Source organism: Mauremys reevesii, linkage group 7 (assembly GCF_016161935.1).
Source record: "Mauremys reevesii isolate NIE-2019 linkage group 7, ASM1616193v1, whole genome shotgun sequence".
NCBI classification, from domain to species: Eukaryota; Metazoa; Chordata; order Testudines; family Geoemydidae; genus Mauremys; species Mauremys reevesii.
The window spans coordinates 119,615,347-119,634,628 of record NC_052629.1 but is presented as its reverse complement, the minus strand read 5'-3'; the positions used below and the strand labels follow the sequence as shown (position 1 = coordinate 119,634,628).

At 43.2% G+C, this 19,282-nt stretch overlaps 1 protein-coding gene and 1 long non-coding RNA gene across 41 annotated transcripts in view; both read right to left on the bottom strand.

Annotated features, from left to right (window-relative positions):
- The window catches only part of LOC120409603, an 84,969-nt gene extending 79,274 nt beyond the window's left edge, over window positions 1–5,695 (bottom strand). The window contains exon 1 of the long non-coding RNA XR_005601365.1: window positions 5,418–5,695. This is a non-coding gene — a long non-coding RNA (uncharacterized LOC120409603). The remainder of the gene's footprint in view (window positions 1–5,417) is intronic.
- Window positions 1–19,282, bottom strand: part of MAGI1 (membrane associated guanylate kinase, WW and PDZ domain containing 1) — a 481,773-nt gene that overhangs the window by 383,151 nt on the left and 79,340 nt on the right. The gene's annotated exons all lie outside the window — the stretch shown is intronic.

Sequence of the window (19,282 nt, the reverse complement as noted above, 5' to 3'; positions counted from 1 at the left end):
AGGCAACATTCTAGGCAGGAGGTGAAAAAGAATATCCTGCTGAAACTGCAGGGGAAATGTAATAACAATCCAGTTGGAAAATGAATAGGACATTTGTATTAACAACCCTATTCCACCAATGGTCTGGACATTGTTTTTATGTCCCATCCACAGTGCTGCAAACTCATGCCATTTTAAATCACAAATATTCCTTTTAAAAAAAAAAAACACAACAACAAACCTCAGATCAGGGAATCAGATAATTCCATGATAATTACGTCCTTTCATTATATCATATATACAGTACATGCCTAGCTCTCCTGGTTGTTAAGCTTTTTCCATATATAAATCCTAAAAGCTCAAAACACCTCAACATTTTTGTATTTAAATCTCATTGAAAATTATCAGTCAAGGCCATGAAAACAAACTGTTAGCAATGGCAACAGTGCATCCAAAAAAGGATATTCAAAACAGACCTCTCCAGTTTGGAACTGACTCAAGACTCCTTAACAAGTCACCAACACAATTCCTGTCAGTATCTACTGTAGGAGTTCGTTGGGTATTTCCCATCCATCCCCACCCTAGTTGGCTTGAGAGCCAATGGGCTCACAACATAAAGCAGTATTGTTAGAATATAGATATTCAGGCCTGCCTGTAAAGGCCTATTATTTAAGAACTTAGGTGTATTTTTATCACTTAGCTAGTTACGGGGTATAAAAATAAAGAATCAAAGTCACAGTCTGCCTGAGTATGGGCCTTCTCTCCCTAGGATAGGCGGAGGCCTGGTTCTTAGCCTAAGGCCTTTGGCGAAGCAGCAGGGGCAGCCATAAGCCGGGAAGCCTACGGTCACATCCTCACATTCCAAACCAGTCGCACTGAAATAAGGTGGTACTGTGCTGTTAGCAAGACAATCCTGTCCTGATAGTGCCCATCACCATCAGATAAAGAAACAGTTCTTAAAATGGATAAAGAAAACTTCGTTTGACAGCATCCTGTCTGGCAAGAAATCACTTCTCAATGGTTGTGGCTGTGAAACCCTCAGTTCTGTATTGTTTTATTCTTTATAGCCCCCACTCTTCTATTGTTAATCTGTCTGGTTCGCTAATTGTGTCCGTGTGCTGTATCATTAATTTTGCTAGGTGTAAGTTAATTAGGGTAGTGGGATAGAATTGGTTGGAGAATTATGTAACAATATGTTAGGACTGGTTAGTTAAATTTCAGTAAAATGATTCGTTAAGGTATAACTAAGAATATTACTATATAAACTGGGGTCAAACAGGAAGTGGGGGGAAGAGAACTTGGAATCCTGTTTGCTAAGGGGGGAAACGGGAACGGAACAGGGAACAGGGAGAAGGGACACACACAAGGGCCTACGGTCTCAGAGCTGGGAAGGCGGACGTGGGGTAAACGTGTTGCAGCATCAGAGCTGGGAACGAAACACTGGGGAACAGACTCTATCGGCGTATAGAGATAAGCCAGACTGGTGTGACGGGCTTTGGAATATGCTTGCTTGGAAACTATCCCCAATAAATATCGCATTGTTTCCACTTGGACTTCTGGTCTTCTGTCTGTCTACGTGACAAGAATCGGGGGACAGGGTGAAGGGAAAGCCCTCTAACAAGTATGAATGCACACTATTATTTATATACATATATAAGACACACAGACAGACAGACAGACACACACACACACGTTTGTCAACTTTCTGGGACAGAGACTGTTTGCAGGCTTGGAAGAATTTGATTTTTTCATCGTTTTGACCGAAAATATCAATGTATTTATAAGAAGTTTCTTCTACTTTTATGGATTCACATTTTCAGAGTTGCAAGAAATTTGGGGTGAGGGGGTCAGAATTATTTAATGACAAAATGTTTACATTTCAATTTTTGTGATCGGAAATGTTTTCCCCATCTGTTTGCGTGTGCCCAGTGAAACTGATGCTTATTGACATTTACAGACAAAAACTGAATCCTTCCAAGCCTCACTGTTTGTTTACATGCTTCTACAGTGCCTAGTGCTATGAAACCCTGAACCTGTATGAATGTCTCACAAATTTCTCCTTTCAAAAGGTAACGCTGATTCAGAAAAGCCATCAAACGATGTAACTCTCTTCAGACATTTGCTATTGAGAGTCGAATTGTAAATGACAGCTATAAAATAAAATTACTCATACTTGTAAAATGATGGGTGGGGAGACAGACAGACCAATGATACATTTCCAGTGCTGCATAAGCTGCAACCCTGAGTTGTCAACACTGGAGTCGTGAATCATATACACCTTTATTGTGGTGATATTAGTCAGACAATGTACTCAATTCAAAACAATTATATTTCCTTGTAAGAGAGTCCTTTCTTCCACGCAAGCTCTCATTACCACTTATACAGGCCACAATCAACTCAGACGCATCAGTAAGGATTTAATAGCTATCTAAGAATGCAGGTTTGAAACACCTTTCGAGTTTTGCAAGAAAAATAAAATTGGATTTCTATCATTCAGTTGTCTGAACTCGCTACCAGATCTTTCATTATTAATGGCAACCAAATGGATTATATTTGGATACCACCATATTCTTAAAACAGCAACTATGTAAGCCTTCAACAGTCAATAAAATGATCTGGTAAAGTTATGACTGCATTGTATTCTTGAGCGTGTGTAACGAGGCAATTCACCAGCTGACTTGTTAGTTTTACCTCAAACACACCCACAAAGCTTTGGACTATTACAGGCCCAAATCCTAGAATTTCTTTTCCCGTTTCAGTCACATTCATCAATGAGTAGGCTATTAGAGACATCACCAGTGTCTGGAAAAAGTATTTTAGACTCCCTGCTGGCATTTTGCGTTGTATAAGTAGGGTCATTTCCAGCAGATCGAGGGATGTGATCATTCCCCTCTATTCAGCACTGGTGAGGCCTCATTTGGAGTACTGTGTGTGTTTTTTGCCCCACACTACAGAGAAGATGTGATAAATTGGAGAGAGAGGTCCAGGACAAAACAAAAAAAATGATTAGGGGGGAGCATGACTGAGGGAGAGGGAGGAACTGAGAGATTGTTTGTTTAGAGAAGAAAGAAAGAGGAAGATTGATGATTGCTTTCTTCAACTACTTGAAAGGGGAAAGGGGATGATGGATGGATCTTCTCAGTGGTGGAAGATGAGAGAAAGGAGTAATGGTAATGGTCTCAAGAGGAGGAGGAGGTTGGGTTTTGGTTTTAAACTTTTCTTTTCAAAAGTTTTTGTGAAAAGGTGGGGAAAGAAAGGGGGGGAGGTGGTGGGAATCTCCTTGGTTAGTTTTTTTTAGGCTTTTTTGGGCAGGAGGCTGGACAAAGCTGGGGATTGGTTAGTTTTAGTTGGGTTTGGTTGGACTTGATGACCTCCTGTTGGACTAGATCCCCTCCTGAGATTCCTGAGATTTTCATATATTGTACCATGTTTAAAGGCAGTTTTTTCTTCCCTTTCTGGTTATGAAGGAAAAAAGGCCGATCCTTAATGAAACATTCCAAAAAATGAATCTAGTTATTTTGTTACATTTGGTAGTTATTAGAATTCACAACAGCATATGCAGTAATAAACACATTTTCTTAAAACCAGTCGCAACTAAGCTGAAGCAATATGCTCTGCCTCAGAGAATTCACAAGTCATTTATAGGCAAAGAACCAGACTTTAATTCTTCTATATTATGACCTTTAAAGTCAACCTGGAAAAAATCACAATTTACGAAGTAATCTCAAGGCAAGAAGGCATGCAAATGTATCAGGAGAGTAAGAGTGTAATAACTGTTTAATTCTGTGCAACTATTATAATGAAATTATGTCTTTCTGGATTTCCACTGCAGCTCTGGCAATATGCCACCGTACTGTGCTGTCAGTGGAAATGCAAACCTGCTATCCACTCTAACAGAATAAGCCTGATCAGTTACTGAATTATGAATATTCTAGATTTGGTCAAATATTTTAGACAGGCATTTTCACATTGGCATCCAAATATTCTGCATTTTGCAGCCACCACTTTTGGCAGGATTGACTTCAGGTTTTTTCCAGGGCTCTTTTTCTGGGATTTTTCTTCAAATTGTAGATAGTGGAAATACTGAACAATCTCTTTTCATGGTAATAGAGATGTACAGTAACTCCTCACTTTAAGTCGTCCCGGTTAACGTTGTTTCATTGCTGATCAATTACGGAACATGCTCATTTAAAGTTGTGCAATGCTCCACTCTTACGTTGTTTGAGTGCCTGCTTTCTCCACAGCTGACAGCCTCCCTACGCCCCCCGCCCCCCCCAGCGCCTCCCCCTTTCTCCCTGCTCCACCCGTGGCAATCAGCTGGTTTGCGGCATTTCGGGGGCAGGAGGGAGAGGGGAGGAGTGAGGACTCGGCGCGCAGGCTCCCCCTTCCTCCCCAACACCACAAGCCAGCTGATTGCCCCAGGCAGGAGGGAGGGGGGAGGAGCGAGGACTCGGCACACCTCCCCTCTCCCCACCCTGCCCCTGGTGCTTGCAGAGTAGGGGAAGCTGCCACTGCTGCGCAACGTGCTTCTCCCAGCCTACAGCACCTTCAGCCTCCCTGCCTGCCTTATCTCCAGTGCCAGTGGGCACCTGCCTGTGTGGGGTAAGGCGGGGGCACCTCCCAACTATGGTACTGTACAGTATGTTTGTAAACACACAGCACGTGCACACTACTACCTTCCCCCCACCCACCCACAGCGTAGTATTAAATTGCTTTTTTAAAATGTATTTAATGCCTTTTGTTTGGCAAAAAAAAATTCCCTCGAACCTACACCCCCCCTATTTACATGAATTCTTATGGGGAAATTGGATTCGCTTAACATCATTTAGCTTAAAGTAGCATTTTTCAGGAACATAACTACAATGTTAAGCAAGGAGTTACTGTATTTACAGATAAAATGTGGAGTCCAGTGCTCTTCAGCTATCTGCAAACGTCCATGACATAATAAGAACAAATAAAAGCTTGTGACATTTTAACTCCGCACCAGGAAAAACAAGAATTCTGCTAGAATCATTGAAGTCAGATGCCTTTGAAGTCTCTCTCGGGTTCTAAATTTCCTGTCTGTAGACTGCTGAGATGGTATTAAAAAACAAAATCTCACTGTCAAACAATACTAAGGCAATAAATTCTCAAAGTAAAGCGGAGACAGACTTCAGATCTCACTGGTCAAGAAATCTGCAGTCTAACAGACCGTGTTCAGGTCTAGTTATTTACCTGATCCAGCAACTATATTAAAGCTAAGAAATACTGTATTCTACTCCTCCTTCTCCCTTTCCTCAATTTCCTTTGCCAGACCTCCTCATACTAATTGTAAATGAGCAGAACAGACTGACAAACACACAAAGAGAGACCGTGATTCACTATACAGCAACATAGTTGATCAAGCCACAAAAAAAGGAGACGTTCAATCATCACCAACACAGTCAGGTTGAACCTACTCTTCTTCTGGCCTTATTTAAATCTACAATTGGTGTCAGACTTCCACATGGTTTTGGCAAGGTGGTCCACTGTACTATCTACTTCATCCAGGGCCAGCTTTAAGCGGATTCACCCGATTCCCCGGAATCGGGCCCCACGCCAAAGAGGGCACCACGCCAGCGCCTAAGGGGGCCCCGCCCCGGGGGTCTTCGGCAGCATTTCAGCGGCGGTGGGGTCTGCTCCGGGGGTCTTCGGCGGCAGCAGGTCCTTCGGTGCCGCGGAAAACCCGGAGCAGATGCCCCACCGCCGAGTGTTCTAATCGGGCCCCGTGGGTCATAAAGCCGGCCTTGACTTCATCTCCTATTTAAGGGCTACGTAAGCTCAGAACCTTCTGCACTCTGTAAATAGGTATTACCAGACCAAAAAAAAAATCACCACCACCACGAGTGGTATTTCAATATCTACATAGTTTAGAGAGGCAGCATGACCTAGCAGACAGGGCCATGAACTGGGACTCTGAAGTCCTGAGTTCTATTTCCAAACTCAGTCACTGACCTGCTGTATGATCTAGAATAAATCACAATCTCCCTCTGGCTAAGAATTTTTGTGTGTGTGTACCTCAAGTTAGGCTCCTAAATCCATATTTAGGCACCTAACTAAGCAGCCAGATTTTCAAGAATACTGCGCACCCAAGCATTCCCACTGCTACAGAGGTAGCTGTTGTGTGCTCACAACTTTTGAAAAAAAATCAAGGTCATTTACTAAATTCTAAGTTCCTGCGGGCAGGGATCATATTTTTCCTCCTCTGTTTGTAGCAGACCTAGCATACCCTGGTCCGTGACTGGAGCTCCTTGGCACTACAATAATACAACTAAATTATAACAGGCTTACAAGTTCATATTTAGGCACTTAACTTTAGGCACTCATTTCTGGAAATCCTGCATCCCTATGACTAAGTTTTCTCATCTGTAAAACAGGACTAATACTTTCCTGCCTCACAGGGATCCTGCAAATAAAAAGGCATTCAAGTTTATGAGACACTCCAAAACTATTTTGATGGGCAACACGTATAACTACATAGATAGATAGTGATGACTATGGAGCTGTAAGTACCTTGCATTATAAGCAGAGGAAAGTATCTGGAGTGTTGAGTGTTTGGTGCTTATAGTGTAAACAACGGAGACTCAGTCACTTTCAGTGGGGAATTACTTTCCTAAATGGGCTTCAGCGCAAATAAACTTGTGAGCTAATAAACTATTACTAAAGAAAACAACCTCTAGAATTAATCTAATGCCATTATTAATAGAGAAACACAACCAGAGAAATATTTGCTTAAAATAGATATTCAGTAATGCTACAAAGAATAAGGTTTTCCAATGTAGCCTGTGTAATATCCCAAAATTAAAAGCGGGAGTCCTGAGAACTGCAGTTTATAGATGCCTCCCAGTGTTATCCAATTATACAATGCCCAGGAGATTAGTTTTATAATCAAAACTGAGCACAATTCAAATATAATGGGTTATTAAAGACTAAAAGACTCTAAATTTTCCTCCTCCTTAAGGGAAATGGGTGAAGTTTCTTTCACAATATGCTTAAAGTATAATGCCACAGCTTTTTTTTTGGTAAATAGATTATTAATAACCCTCTCCTCCTTTGACAGTTGTTCTTAAGCTAGAAAACAAGAGGTTTCCCCAACTACTTCAGTCTTCTCCGTTTAGCTAATATGGATTTTCTTACTCTGGTCTTTCCTCAGAGGGCATGTCTACACTGCAGCTGGGAACCAGCCTTCTATCCTGAGTAGACCAACATGTGCATGCTCACAATGTCCATGCTACTATTTTTGAGTGCTAGCTCAAGCAGAGCCAGCCTGTGTCTGTCTACCTGGGCTGAGAGGTTCTTTCCCAGCTGCTGGGTAGACAGACCAACATATCCCAGTCTCTAGGGTTGTGATCTTGTCAGCAGAGCCCTGCATGGATACAAAAATGTGGATCCGATCCGCATCCACCAAGCTCAACCCATGATCCGCCCCCCGATCTGCTAGCCATCTTTTACCTGTGTCCGCACCCGCAGCAGCAAACCGTCTCACAAGGGCTAGCGACTTGGGAGGGGGCAGGTGGAGGGGCGGGGTCTTGAAGGGAAGAGACAATGCAAGAGTGGGGACTGGGGGTAAGGGGCAGCGTGTAGGTGAGGAGAAGGGGCGGCGCAGAGGCTGGGGGAAGGGATGGCCTATCACGTGCTGCTCCCAGGGGCTTGCGAGTGATGACACATGGCAGCAGCAGTGCGTGATGCATCACAGTAGGGTGGGACCCCAGGCCCCACCCACTCCAATCCCTGTGGTCAGGGGTGGACCCTGCTGGCCAGGAGCTGGTGGGCCAGGCCAGGAATGGGAGCGCGGCCAGTGCTGCTGGGCCGGGCCATGGTGGGGACGCTGGCACTGTCCGAGGGACCAGAGCTGCTGGACAGGAAGTGGCTGGACTGGCTGCTAGCTGCTGGCCCCGAGCACACTGCACCCCCCTGGCCTGCCTGAGCCCAATGCCAAGGACCAAGCGCTGCTGGTGAATAGAGCCCTGTGCGATTGTTTCTGCATCCGATCCACTATCTGCAAAAATGGCCCACTGATATGAAGTGGATCTCCACAGATTTGCAGGGTTCTGCTTGTCAGTTCTGGCAAGCTAAGCCCAACCAGGGCTGGTCAGTACGTATATACGGTGGTGGGGATAGATACACAGGTGTCCACTGAACTGTAAGGTGACATTCAAAGTCAGTACCAGCAATGTTCCAGCATGGCTCTGAGCAGGAGGAAACGTAAACCTTAGGTCCTTAACACTCCAAAACAGTTCCAAGACATTAAAGACCATTTTGGACATTCCAGTTTAAGTCTTCTCCCAATATTTATAGCTCGTAGATTCATATAGATTGAAGGGCATAAGGAACTAAGGTGGTAATCTAATCTGGCCTCCCCCTATGCAACAGAGGCCATAGAATTTCACTCAATAATTCCTCTGCATGAAGTCCATAATGTCTGGTTGGGCTACAGCATCATTTTGCAGAAAGAGATCCATTCTTGATTTAAAGACTTCAAGTGACAGAGTACAACACGTTTCTTTGTAAATTGTTTTTATGGTTAATTAATTACCTTCATTCCTAAGAATTGTGCTCTATTTCCAGACACACTATTACTCATAAAATTAATAAACAGTACTTTTCTTTTAAAGTCATTTTTAATAATTAGTTATAGAAGAACTCGGTAATAAGAATTTTATTTATATATTTGATCAAGGAGACCATAAAGATGAAATGCTAGCTTCCTGAAGTGATGGGGAAAAAAAATATTTAGAAGATTAATACCCACTGAGGAATGATCATCTATATGGTTCCTCGCACCAGCTTCTTCCGTATGTGCCTATTATAAAAGATGGCTATTTTAAGATATTGCATCAGTTTCACCTTACTCCAGCAAAGCTTTAAAAAATAAATAAATAAATAAATAAAAATTAAAAACAAAAAAAAAATAAAAAAAGACAAGTGGCCAACGCAGAAGGGGATGTGGTAATATAGGAGATACTACTAGGCTCTTAGCCTCTGATATATCTTGTGGCAATGAGTTCCCCTGGCTGATTAGGCATTGGGTAAAGAAGTGCTTCCTTTCTTTAGGTTTAAATTTGTTGCCATTCACTTTTGTCAAATGTCCCCTTTGTATTAGGAGAAAGGGTAAATACGAGCATACAACTTCCCTACCATTAAACTTCTACCTTGCCCCTTTGTCTCCTCTCTAAACAAATCTCTCCTGTATGGAAGTTTTTTCCTATGCCTCTAATCACATAATTTGACCAAGGCAGCTAATTTTCAAGTTGGATTGTGATTCTTTGTAGACACGTTTTATCGCCAGGAGAAAGCTCACCCTGCGCTCCCAGCAATAAAGCGCTGTCTATACTGGTGTTTTTCGGTGCTAAAAATTTCGTCGCTCAGGGGTGTGTTTTTTCACACCCCTGAATGACAAAAGTTTTAGCGCTGAGAGTGGCAGTGCAGACACAGCCTAAGAGGAGGAAGGAGAGAATATGTTGTAGGGAAAGGGAAAGAGGCAATGTAACACAGGGCCGCCCAGAGGATTCAGGGGAGCCTGGGGCAAAGCAATTTCAGGGGCCCCTTCCATAAAAAAAAGTTGCAGTACTATAGAATACAATATTCTCGTGGGGGCCCCTGCAGGGCCCGGGGCCTCGGGCAAATTGCCCCACTTGCCCCCCGCCCCCATCTGGGCAGCCCTGATGTAACATCAGAAAGCCAAAAACGCAGGCAACTAAGAATGGGGTGTGTGAGCTTTTGGGGAGGTGGACAGACACGAAAGGAAATCCCGATCTCAGACAAGGAAGCCGGAGGAGCAAAGTGAGAAAGGAGCTGTGGTGGGAGGCAGCAAGAATGAACCAGGGATGGGTTTAAAGGCAGGGAGAGGTTCACACAACTTTGAAGGCTTGTGGATGTTATCAGCATTCCTCCTTTATTGCATTCCCCTGGCAGACTCTCTCTATACATTTCAGCCAGAGATGGTGTGGATCTGTAATGCTGCAGCTCCCACAGCTACATAACTAGAGAAAAGACAGAGGGTAACATTTTCCGAAGCACTTTGAAAATCAGTGGGTCTTGGGCTTGTAAGTCATTTCAACACTTCTGAAAAATTTAACCGCAGGAAAATTAACCTAAACTCCACCAGAAGGCACAAAACTTTCTGTCAAATGGGGGCCGAGTGGCCAGGGCCGGCTTTAGGCCGATTCCCCCGAATCGGGCGCTGCGCCTAAGAGGGCGCCGCACCCTAAAGAAGAGCGCCTAACTTAGGCACCTTTTTAGTTTTTACTCACCCGGCGGCGCTCCGGGTCTTTGGCGGCACTTCGGCGGCGGATCCTTCACTCACTTTGGGTCTTCGGCGACGGGTCCCTCGGTGCTGCAGAAGACCTGGAGCGAAGACCCGGAGCACCGCCGGGTGAGTCATCCCTGCCGGGGCCCCATCAAAACTATTCGAATCAGGCCCCACACTTTCTAAAGCCGGCCCTGCGAGTGGCCAATAGCCAGCTAGGCACACAAGACATCTAAGCTAAACTCAGGCACGGAATATGGTATTAGAAGGCAATCAAGTGCAGCATTGAGCCCAGTGACCTTATGGCCAGGCAGTCGTATAATTCTATTGGCCAAGTTAACTCATTTCCCAAGAGGTACCAGTTAGCACAAACACAACAGTCCGGCAAACCGTACACACACTCAACACTTTCACTTTTTGTTTGTTTTAAGTTCTTCACAGGAGACCTTATCCTAAGTCCATGCAAGTTCATGGAAAAGCTCCCATTCACTAAAACTAAGGTTTGAACTGGGCTCTGTAACCCAGTCTCACTTTGCCAATGCAGAAGTAGGTCTTCAGGGACTGTCCTAAAGGAAGCTAAAACAAGCTCAGTACTGGCCTTTATGCAAATCACCTGAGTGCAGGAAGAGTTTGCTCATTTTTATTTGCATCTCGGATGTTTGGAAGTATAACGCAAGACAAGGGTATACGAGCTTCTGTTGAGTCTTATGGAAAAAACTCATTCTCCTTAATCTTGGCAAATAGACAGGATGGAGCCTGAGGCAACTGTGTTAAAGATTTCAGGATCAAGTCCCTTAAAAGGGATGAGGGGGAAAGGAGGACTGAATACGTGATCAGCCTTTGCAGTTTCACAAGGCATCTCTTCAGCCTGCTTCCGCAACTTGCATCATTTCAAATTCCTGCTCTAACATGCTCTCCCCATACGGAAATAAACTCCGTAGAAGAACCCAGAATAGACAGCAAGCATGTTGATTTTTTTTTAAACATAGGAATTTCCAGACTGGCTTAGACTCGTGGTCCACAGTCCAGCCTGCTTCAGAGGAAGGTGTAATAGCCCCAGACTCCAGGGAGCAGATTGTCCCACATAGTAGGTCTCACCCCAATTTCTAACCCTTAGATTGGCTTAAGCTCTGAAGCATTAACTGCCCCCTCCCTTTTTTTTTTTTTGGTCTGTCTGTCCACCTCACTAGCGGAAGTGACTGAAATTAAAAACCCCAATAAAATGTCCAAGCACCCCAATAAATATAAATCACTGAACTATTTTCAATTTGTGTATCTAACTAGGTTTGTTGAGAATACGCTGTGAAAGTACCTTGGAATATCATCCCTCAGACAGACAGCCGGCTTCCTCTCACTGTTCAGCATCTGCTAACTTACCACATGACACCCAGCAGAGGCAGAGCAGGGAATTATGCAGTAGCTAGGCAAAGATATGGTCGTTTAATCAGAATAGGTACATGTAAACAAACATCTGCCTAGCTGATCCAGGGGAAGAAACCATCTTAAAGCAGGCTGTTCTATCCAAAACAAAAACAAACCCCAAACAAACCAAAACCACATTTTTCATATTCAGTTTAAAACAGGAGTGTCCTTATTATGGGCGTTCTAGAGCACTCATCACAAGCTGTAATGGCACTGAAGGATTAAGGATCAGAGAGGAGGCTCAGAGCTTCCGCACAGTTTTAGGAAGCTAATACTATGTTAGGTATTAAAATTTCCTCCAAGAAGGAGGCTGAGCCTGAAGAAAGCTTTTTGTCTCCATAACAGCAGTTATTAAAAATCCCAACAAAGAATCTAGATACAAACGCTCTCTCTACCCCCAGTGTCCCTCTTGCTATTATCAGAGGAACTGCTTAATCCAAATTTGTTGTGACTGTAACATGCAGGCAGTTAATAGCTGAAGCCAAAATTGAGTCATTTAGCTAGTGAACATCTCATCCAGACTTCTGCCAAATTACCCTCCACGTTCAACATTCAAAACAAAAATTTGCTACTCAGCTTTGAACATTTTCTTCTAAATACTTTTTGCCAGTCAAACCGGAGAGCACATACTGCAATTGTACTTGACTTTAGGCCAAAACAAATGACCAGCAGCCAACTAATGTTTCACTAACTCCAGATTTCAGAGAAATTCCTTACTGATCCTTGTCCATTTACGAGGCCATGGAATGTGCTGTATCGCTTTAAAAAGTGCTGCTAAGGCCCCAGATAGGAATGCTGGGGGTACAGCGTTAGTCTGCAATGGGCTTGCACAAGCAGCAGGTGGGGGAAAGCACGACCTTAGAGGGGCTTTTGTTTAGGCAGCACACGGGCATTCATTTCAAAGGTCAAGTCTTATCGGCTGTGCATCAGAAGGCTAAAAACCTAGAGCTCGCTCTTGCAAGTGTGGCTCATTCAGAAATTAGTCTGCTGGATGTAAATGGGTGTAAAAGGTTAATGCAATACAAGCTAGAGAAACAAACCTAGGACACAGAGGACTCCGCCATGAGGCCAGCTAAGCTGCCTCTGCACCTTTCCCTTCTCACAGACGTAACTCGGATAACATGTCTACCTTGCTGTGGTTATTTCTTCCACGAGCCAATGAAAACTAAACATGCCGTCACAGACCCATTATTATTATTACAGAAACATTTAGGGACCCTGCTGTGTTGGCTGCTGTCCATATCCATAGCAAGAGACAGCCCCCCTGCCCTGAACAGCTTACAGCCAAAGAGAGGAATCATCACCCCCACTTTACAGATGGGGAAATGAGGCACACAGTAACTTGCACAAGGCCTTTGGGAGATGGGGGAAACCCATAAATCCTAGTTCAATGCCTCAACCATAAGACCATCCTTCCCTTCAACCTGTTATTACAACAAAAACAAAAACAAACAGGGTGCTGCAAGGAAGCACCGTCACTTGGGATCCCTGTGCATTTATGTCTAATTGTTTATTTGTATTCCCACCTCCTCAGGACAGCAGTCATGCCCTATTCTGCAACTTTTACAGCATCTAGTGCACATACATTTAAATCTCCTTATATTTAGTATATTAAAAAAAACCCACACACCTGGCATGTGCTTAGACTCTTCCTAATCACAGCTCGCACTATTGTGATTACTGCAGCATACTACAGATGGGTTGACTAGAAAGGATCCGTGGCATTTAGATTTCAAACGCCCCCTTAAAATCCAGGGTTTTCAGATCTAGGACTTCAGTTTAGTCCATAATACAAAGGCAGCTGCAGAATTTGATTCTGGATCCAGGTTTAGATTCTAAACCCTAATATTTAGTGTTGCTTGAAGTGGGGTGTCTTTTGGACCAATTTCTTTAGTAACAAGGAGAGAATAGAATCTCACACACACACACACACCTGAAACTCTCTCCGACAATCGATGGATATTTTCAGACCAATACATGGGGTATTATGAACAAATTTAAGAGAATCTGTGCACTACAGAAATTGCTTTAAAAACTGTCCCAGGAGTGCATGAATGTGAATGGTTGGATATACAAGGATGATTCATAGAATCAAACTGTTGCTCTAAGGCCTGGTCTACACTAAGGGGGGTGGGGGGTGTCGAACTAAGGTACGCGACTTCAGCTACGCGAATAGCGTAGCTGAAGTCGAAGTACCTTAGTTCGGGCTACTCGCCCGTCCAGATGCCGCGGGATCGAAGTCCGCGGCTCCAAGGTCGACTCCGCCAGCGCCGTTCACGGAGGTGTAGTTCCGGAGTCGACCGGAGCACATGGGGAGTTCAAACTATCGCGTCTTGATTAGACGCGATAGTTCGAACTCCGAGAAGTCGAACTCTCCGTGCCGACCCGCGCGGTAAGTATAGACCTACCCTAACTGGTGTGCTAAGGCAACTCTGTATCAAGCAAATATAAGTACAATGCCAATTTTTAAATAAAAAGCTAATGTAATTAGTAAAAAGCTAGTTTGCAACGTGAGTGAGACTAGCAACTTTCCAGCTGGCAAAAGGAGAATCTCAAGTTTAAAAAAAAAAAAGTGGAATGGAAAGCAGTAAACAATAACTAGTCTAGGCTTTTGTAATTTATATATTTGAAGTGTGTTCACCCATTGATCTATTGCAAATAGAACTTAACTTGATATGAAAAAAATCACTGGAAGTCTTGGCAGATTAGTAAGTGTCATATCAAATTAGACCCTTAACTATACTATCTGAGGAACGTACAGATGCATCATATTCTTAATATATTCTCTGCCTTCCAGACATGAATAGGTCAGAATAGCACAGAGACATAGGCAGCAACAGCAGAAAAGTAGAAACCCGTCACACACACTTTTGGAGACAATTTGAGGATAGAGGGTTTTTTTACGGTTAAACTCATTTACAGAATAGGGCTTGGGAAATGGCTAACAGCACAAGATAAGCAATTTACTCTATCAAGGGAAAGCAGCTTTGTACTTTCTACTGCACTCTCTCTGGATAGCAACAACGCCGAGATTCTAATCACAGATGGACAGCATGCAACATGGGTCTTGAAAAAAAACTTTCCTGTTCTGCCTGCGTGCAAACATACTGGGGTGGTTTCAGGTTACTGGGGAGCTGCACTGAGCATGGTGGAATAGGGGCCATCCCTACGGTTGTGTTGCTTTGTCTGAAGATCACATAAAAGAAAATCTGGGGTTCAGCAAAATACAGAACTTTGCAAAGTAATGTAATTAAACTACCTACCAGCGAGGCCTTGGCATCAGTGTGTAACCGTCTCCCCACCCACCTGCATCAGATTCCTAGCCCAGGAAACGGAGATGGTGGGGGGGCCGTATGTCTCACAGAAAACGTGTCCAGAACCAGACTGTGTTTGCAGAGGGAATTTGAAGAAGAAAGAAAGCGGTTTCCTTTTAAATCAGGAGAAGGGGGAACAAATCTGCACTGTACAAGCCAAGTCAGGGATAAACTGTGAGATGGGTAAGAAGGATTCTCTCACTAAGGTGTCAGAAGGATTCATTCATCACTGTTATTTGTACTGCCTGACTGTAAGCTCTCCTGGGCAGAGACCATCTGTGTTGTGCATTTGTACAGCACCTGGCACAATGGGACTGTGGCCACTAGGCACTACCACAAGACAAAATACAATCATAATAAATTGACACAAAAGTGCCGGACTCATGCTGGGTGCTGCACGAACCTGTACAAAGACGTGGCTCCAAAGAAGTGTTTTTATGTTTGTAAAGCTGTGTTACCCTCAGGATTTTCTTGAATTCTCCCACACCAGTGCTGCTTTCCATGCAAGTAGGCCTGGCGGAGATGCAGGACAGGCACAGCAATGCTGGAAGAACTGGAGAATACCCGAAAACAAGTTGCAATATTCCCCTTCAGCTTAAGTTACTGTTACCCAAGAGCGCTTGAAGATGACTCCGGAGCATGAACAGTTAACAGACTATCTTTCCACGGTGGGGGAAAGCCTCCATGACCTAGGGACAGGTTTGGCAGCATTGTCTGAACACACATGCAGATCAACCACTTCAATCTTACTTAAGGAGTAACTTTCCATCCTGCATTCCTTCCTGTGGTGGGAGGATCCACAAAGAGGCCACCTAGCAGAAAGTAGCTGGTGCACATGAATTATCTTCCTTTGCATTCCCTTCCCTACACCAGGGTGCCATATTCTACCCTGTTATCTTAGGGAAGACTTGCAGCATCAGCATTTATCCTGGGAGATCTACAGCTCTCATTATTTCACTCTCACCTTGTTACATTTCTATCCCAGTCAGGCATTGCTGCAGCAGAATGCCCGCTCTGCTCGCATGAGCCAGATGCTCCTGTTCTCAGATTGCCCCAGGTCTGGAGGCTATCATGAAGGAAGTGACCAAAATGCACTGGTGCTACAGTCGTTTTCCTGAATTTTTTTAAGACAACACAATTTCAGCTATATTTAAAAACTATAAACGCACAGTTTCTCATCACTGGTCACTTGGGAATCGTTTGCAATGCTTTACAAGATGATAGCTTTATTTTTCCTCCTCCTTCTAGCATTTATAAGCCACTCTTCCAAGGCTATGCAAAATATAATCAATCAACACCTCCCAGTAGATCATCATTCATCCCTGCCTCTTACAGGAAGAAAACAGAACACAAAGAAATGTGGAGAAGAGACACGCTACGTCACAGTTCAGCAGGAAGAACTATGTAGCTTGAAAACTTGTCTCTTTCACCAACAGACGGTAGTCCAATAAAAGATATTACCTCACCTGCCGCCTCCTCTCAGTTCAGCAAGGTATTTAAGCACAAGTAATTCTATTAACTTCAGTGGAATTTACTCACCTGCTTAAAATTAGGCAACTATTAATGGCTTCATTTAGCAATATACTTAAATGACCTATGAAGATGGAGGGGTGTAACATCAGAACCAGGCGTAGAATTCAGGAATTCTTAACACGTGTGGCCTATCCAATCTTCCCTTTAACTTCTATGCCATCAAAATCCTTGATACAAAAAGCCTATCTTCAGTTACTCCATACTGCATTGAGAAATTTATTTTAAAATTATATAGGTATCACAAGTGCTTTTAAATATCATGGCATGATCATGCCTTAAAAAAAAAAGTATCCACTAATTTGAATATTCATTAAGTGACAGATGATTAAAAAAGAAACCTTAAAGAATCTAGTTATCGCCCTCTTCACAAAAATGTTAAGATATCACCATGACATACTGCTTGAAATAGCAGTTGCTCATATTATTTAATACTATATCAAGAAAACAAAATGATCCACTCCTAAAGAAAAAAAAAAGAGAGAAGAAACTAACTAAAATATTTATAGTATATATGGCCACAGTGGGTTAATTTGCATTTTAAAGGAAAACTGGATGCATACAAAACTAATGTTTTATTGCTATTCCTTGAAGATACACAAACGCATGATATATACATATTAAGCCAAGAGTACCTTGTAAACAACTCTAATGGTATAAGCAAACATGATCTTAAGTAATAAAATGGGTTTATACTCCAAAACAATTTTTTTTTATTGTTATGGCATCCACATACTCCATTTTATCTGGCAGTATCTAAATTAATGTTCAGGAGCCACAAACAATATTTATCTATAGTAAGCGTGAAAGTCATGGTGAGAAAACAAAACTAATCTAAATATCAATGTACTTGATGCAAAAACACACACACACCCACAAACACACACCCCTTATTAGCCATATAGCAAAAGCCCAGTGTGCCTCCCTTTCAAATAATTACAGAGCAAGAACAGAGGTTACAATTTTACTGCTTCCAGAAAAGCACAAAAACTGAAGAGACTGAAAAAGAAAACAGCATCTCATGGTAAGATCTGCTGCCTGGAAATTTAATTTCCAGAGAACAAGTTAAAGCGAAGGCTGATGTGAGACCCAAGCGTGGCTGGCACGCTCTGAAGCCTGGCTGATTGATTGGAAGTCCATAGCGTGGCAGCTGGCTAGATTAAGAACTTAATTTCAAATACTACAAAATATATAAACTGACTGCCCAAGATGGCTCCCTAACAATTGGACCCAAACAGAGAGTGAACAAAGAGCAGCCTCAGAAAAGTTTTCAGCCGAGAGTGACAGTCACTTTAAAAAAAAAAAAAAGAGTGAAATACACCTTTAATTATGTTAGATTCATTCATTCCTAGCCCATGTTTTTATTTTCTTCTTACACAGAGGAACTAAGTTCTCACTCCTTTACTTAGTTACAACTTGCGAGACAATCCTGAGCGTTCCTTACCTGTTTCGTTTTCTCATCCCCTATTCCATTTTGAGATCCACAGCCAGAGCACACTCAAACTACTGAAAGAGGGCGTGATCACAAACCCGTATCTGTTTCATACCTGCGTGAGGGACACTGAGCATGCTCAAAAAGTTACTTACTGGCCAGCTTTTCAAGTAAAGGGGACAGGGGGGAAATCCTTCCTTGTGAGCAGATTAGAGATGGCGCGCTACTGGATATCCTGTGCACAGTAGCCATTTCAAAGTGTTTACACCAGGGCGTCCCAAAGAGTGGTACGCGAGACGTCTCTGGTGGGCACACAGGCGACATGGCATAATGGTGGATTTTATTATTTTTATTTGTTGCATTTTCATAATAGGCTACTCAGACGAAGCTTTAAAACTCTGTGGGAATTTACGGTAGTTAATTTACTTCAAGATACACCAATGACAACACAGATGCACAGAGACGCTGATGTACGGATCCCTCCCCTCCAATCACTGTACTGCGTGGGCTCAGTCGCCCAGAAACTATCCAGTCTAACTGAGCTCAGAACTTAGGCAGGTTTTCCCCCTCCACCCCCCCGATTGTATTCATCACACTGTCACTAAATCTGTACATAATAGTGAAATATGGGTAGATGGCTAAAGACAGGTAGTGTTAAAAACACACGAAGTATCAGTGATGAGAAGGCTTGGGGCACGCAGGCAGCTGGTAGATCTGCAAGGGGGTACACAATAAGAAAAGTTTGGGAACCTCGGAGTTACACTCCAAACCAAAAAGCGTGTAAACTGCATATAGCAGCATCTAATTTAAATGACTGGTGGGAAATAAGCTGACGTAAAGAATGATGGTCCTGTGATGCAAGACAGACTCGGGCGATCCGGGTTCAATTTCCAGCGTGCCACAGATGCCCTGCCTGACCGCCTAGGCGTCATTGAATTGCTCTGTGCCTCAGTCCCTATCTGCAAAATGGGGAGAATGATACTTGCTTTATCCCGCCCTTCACCTGTCTCATCTAAACTTTTTGTAGCAGGTTCTGTCTCTTGCTAGGTGTTTGTACAGCATCGAGTACAAGGAGGACCTGACCCCAGTTAAGGCAGTATCACCTCAACGTCCTATTATATTATTTAAAAGATAGTAAACAGAACCTAGAAAAACTAAATAAAGAATAAAGATGAGTGCCCAAGAGGTTGTCAAGAGGCTCTGCCATCCCTATCAAATACCAAGGAAGAGAACGAAAGAAGTTGGGTACAGGAAGTAATATTACCTGGTAGGGAAATGGCAGGCCAGAATGATGAAAATTTTCACACGTAGCCATGATACACCCATTAGCTTCAGGAA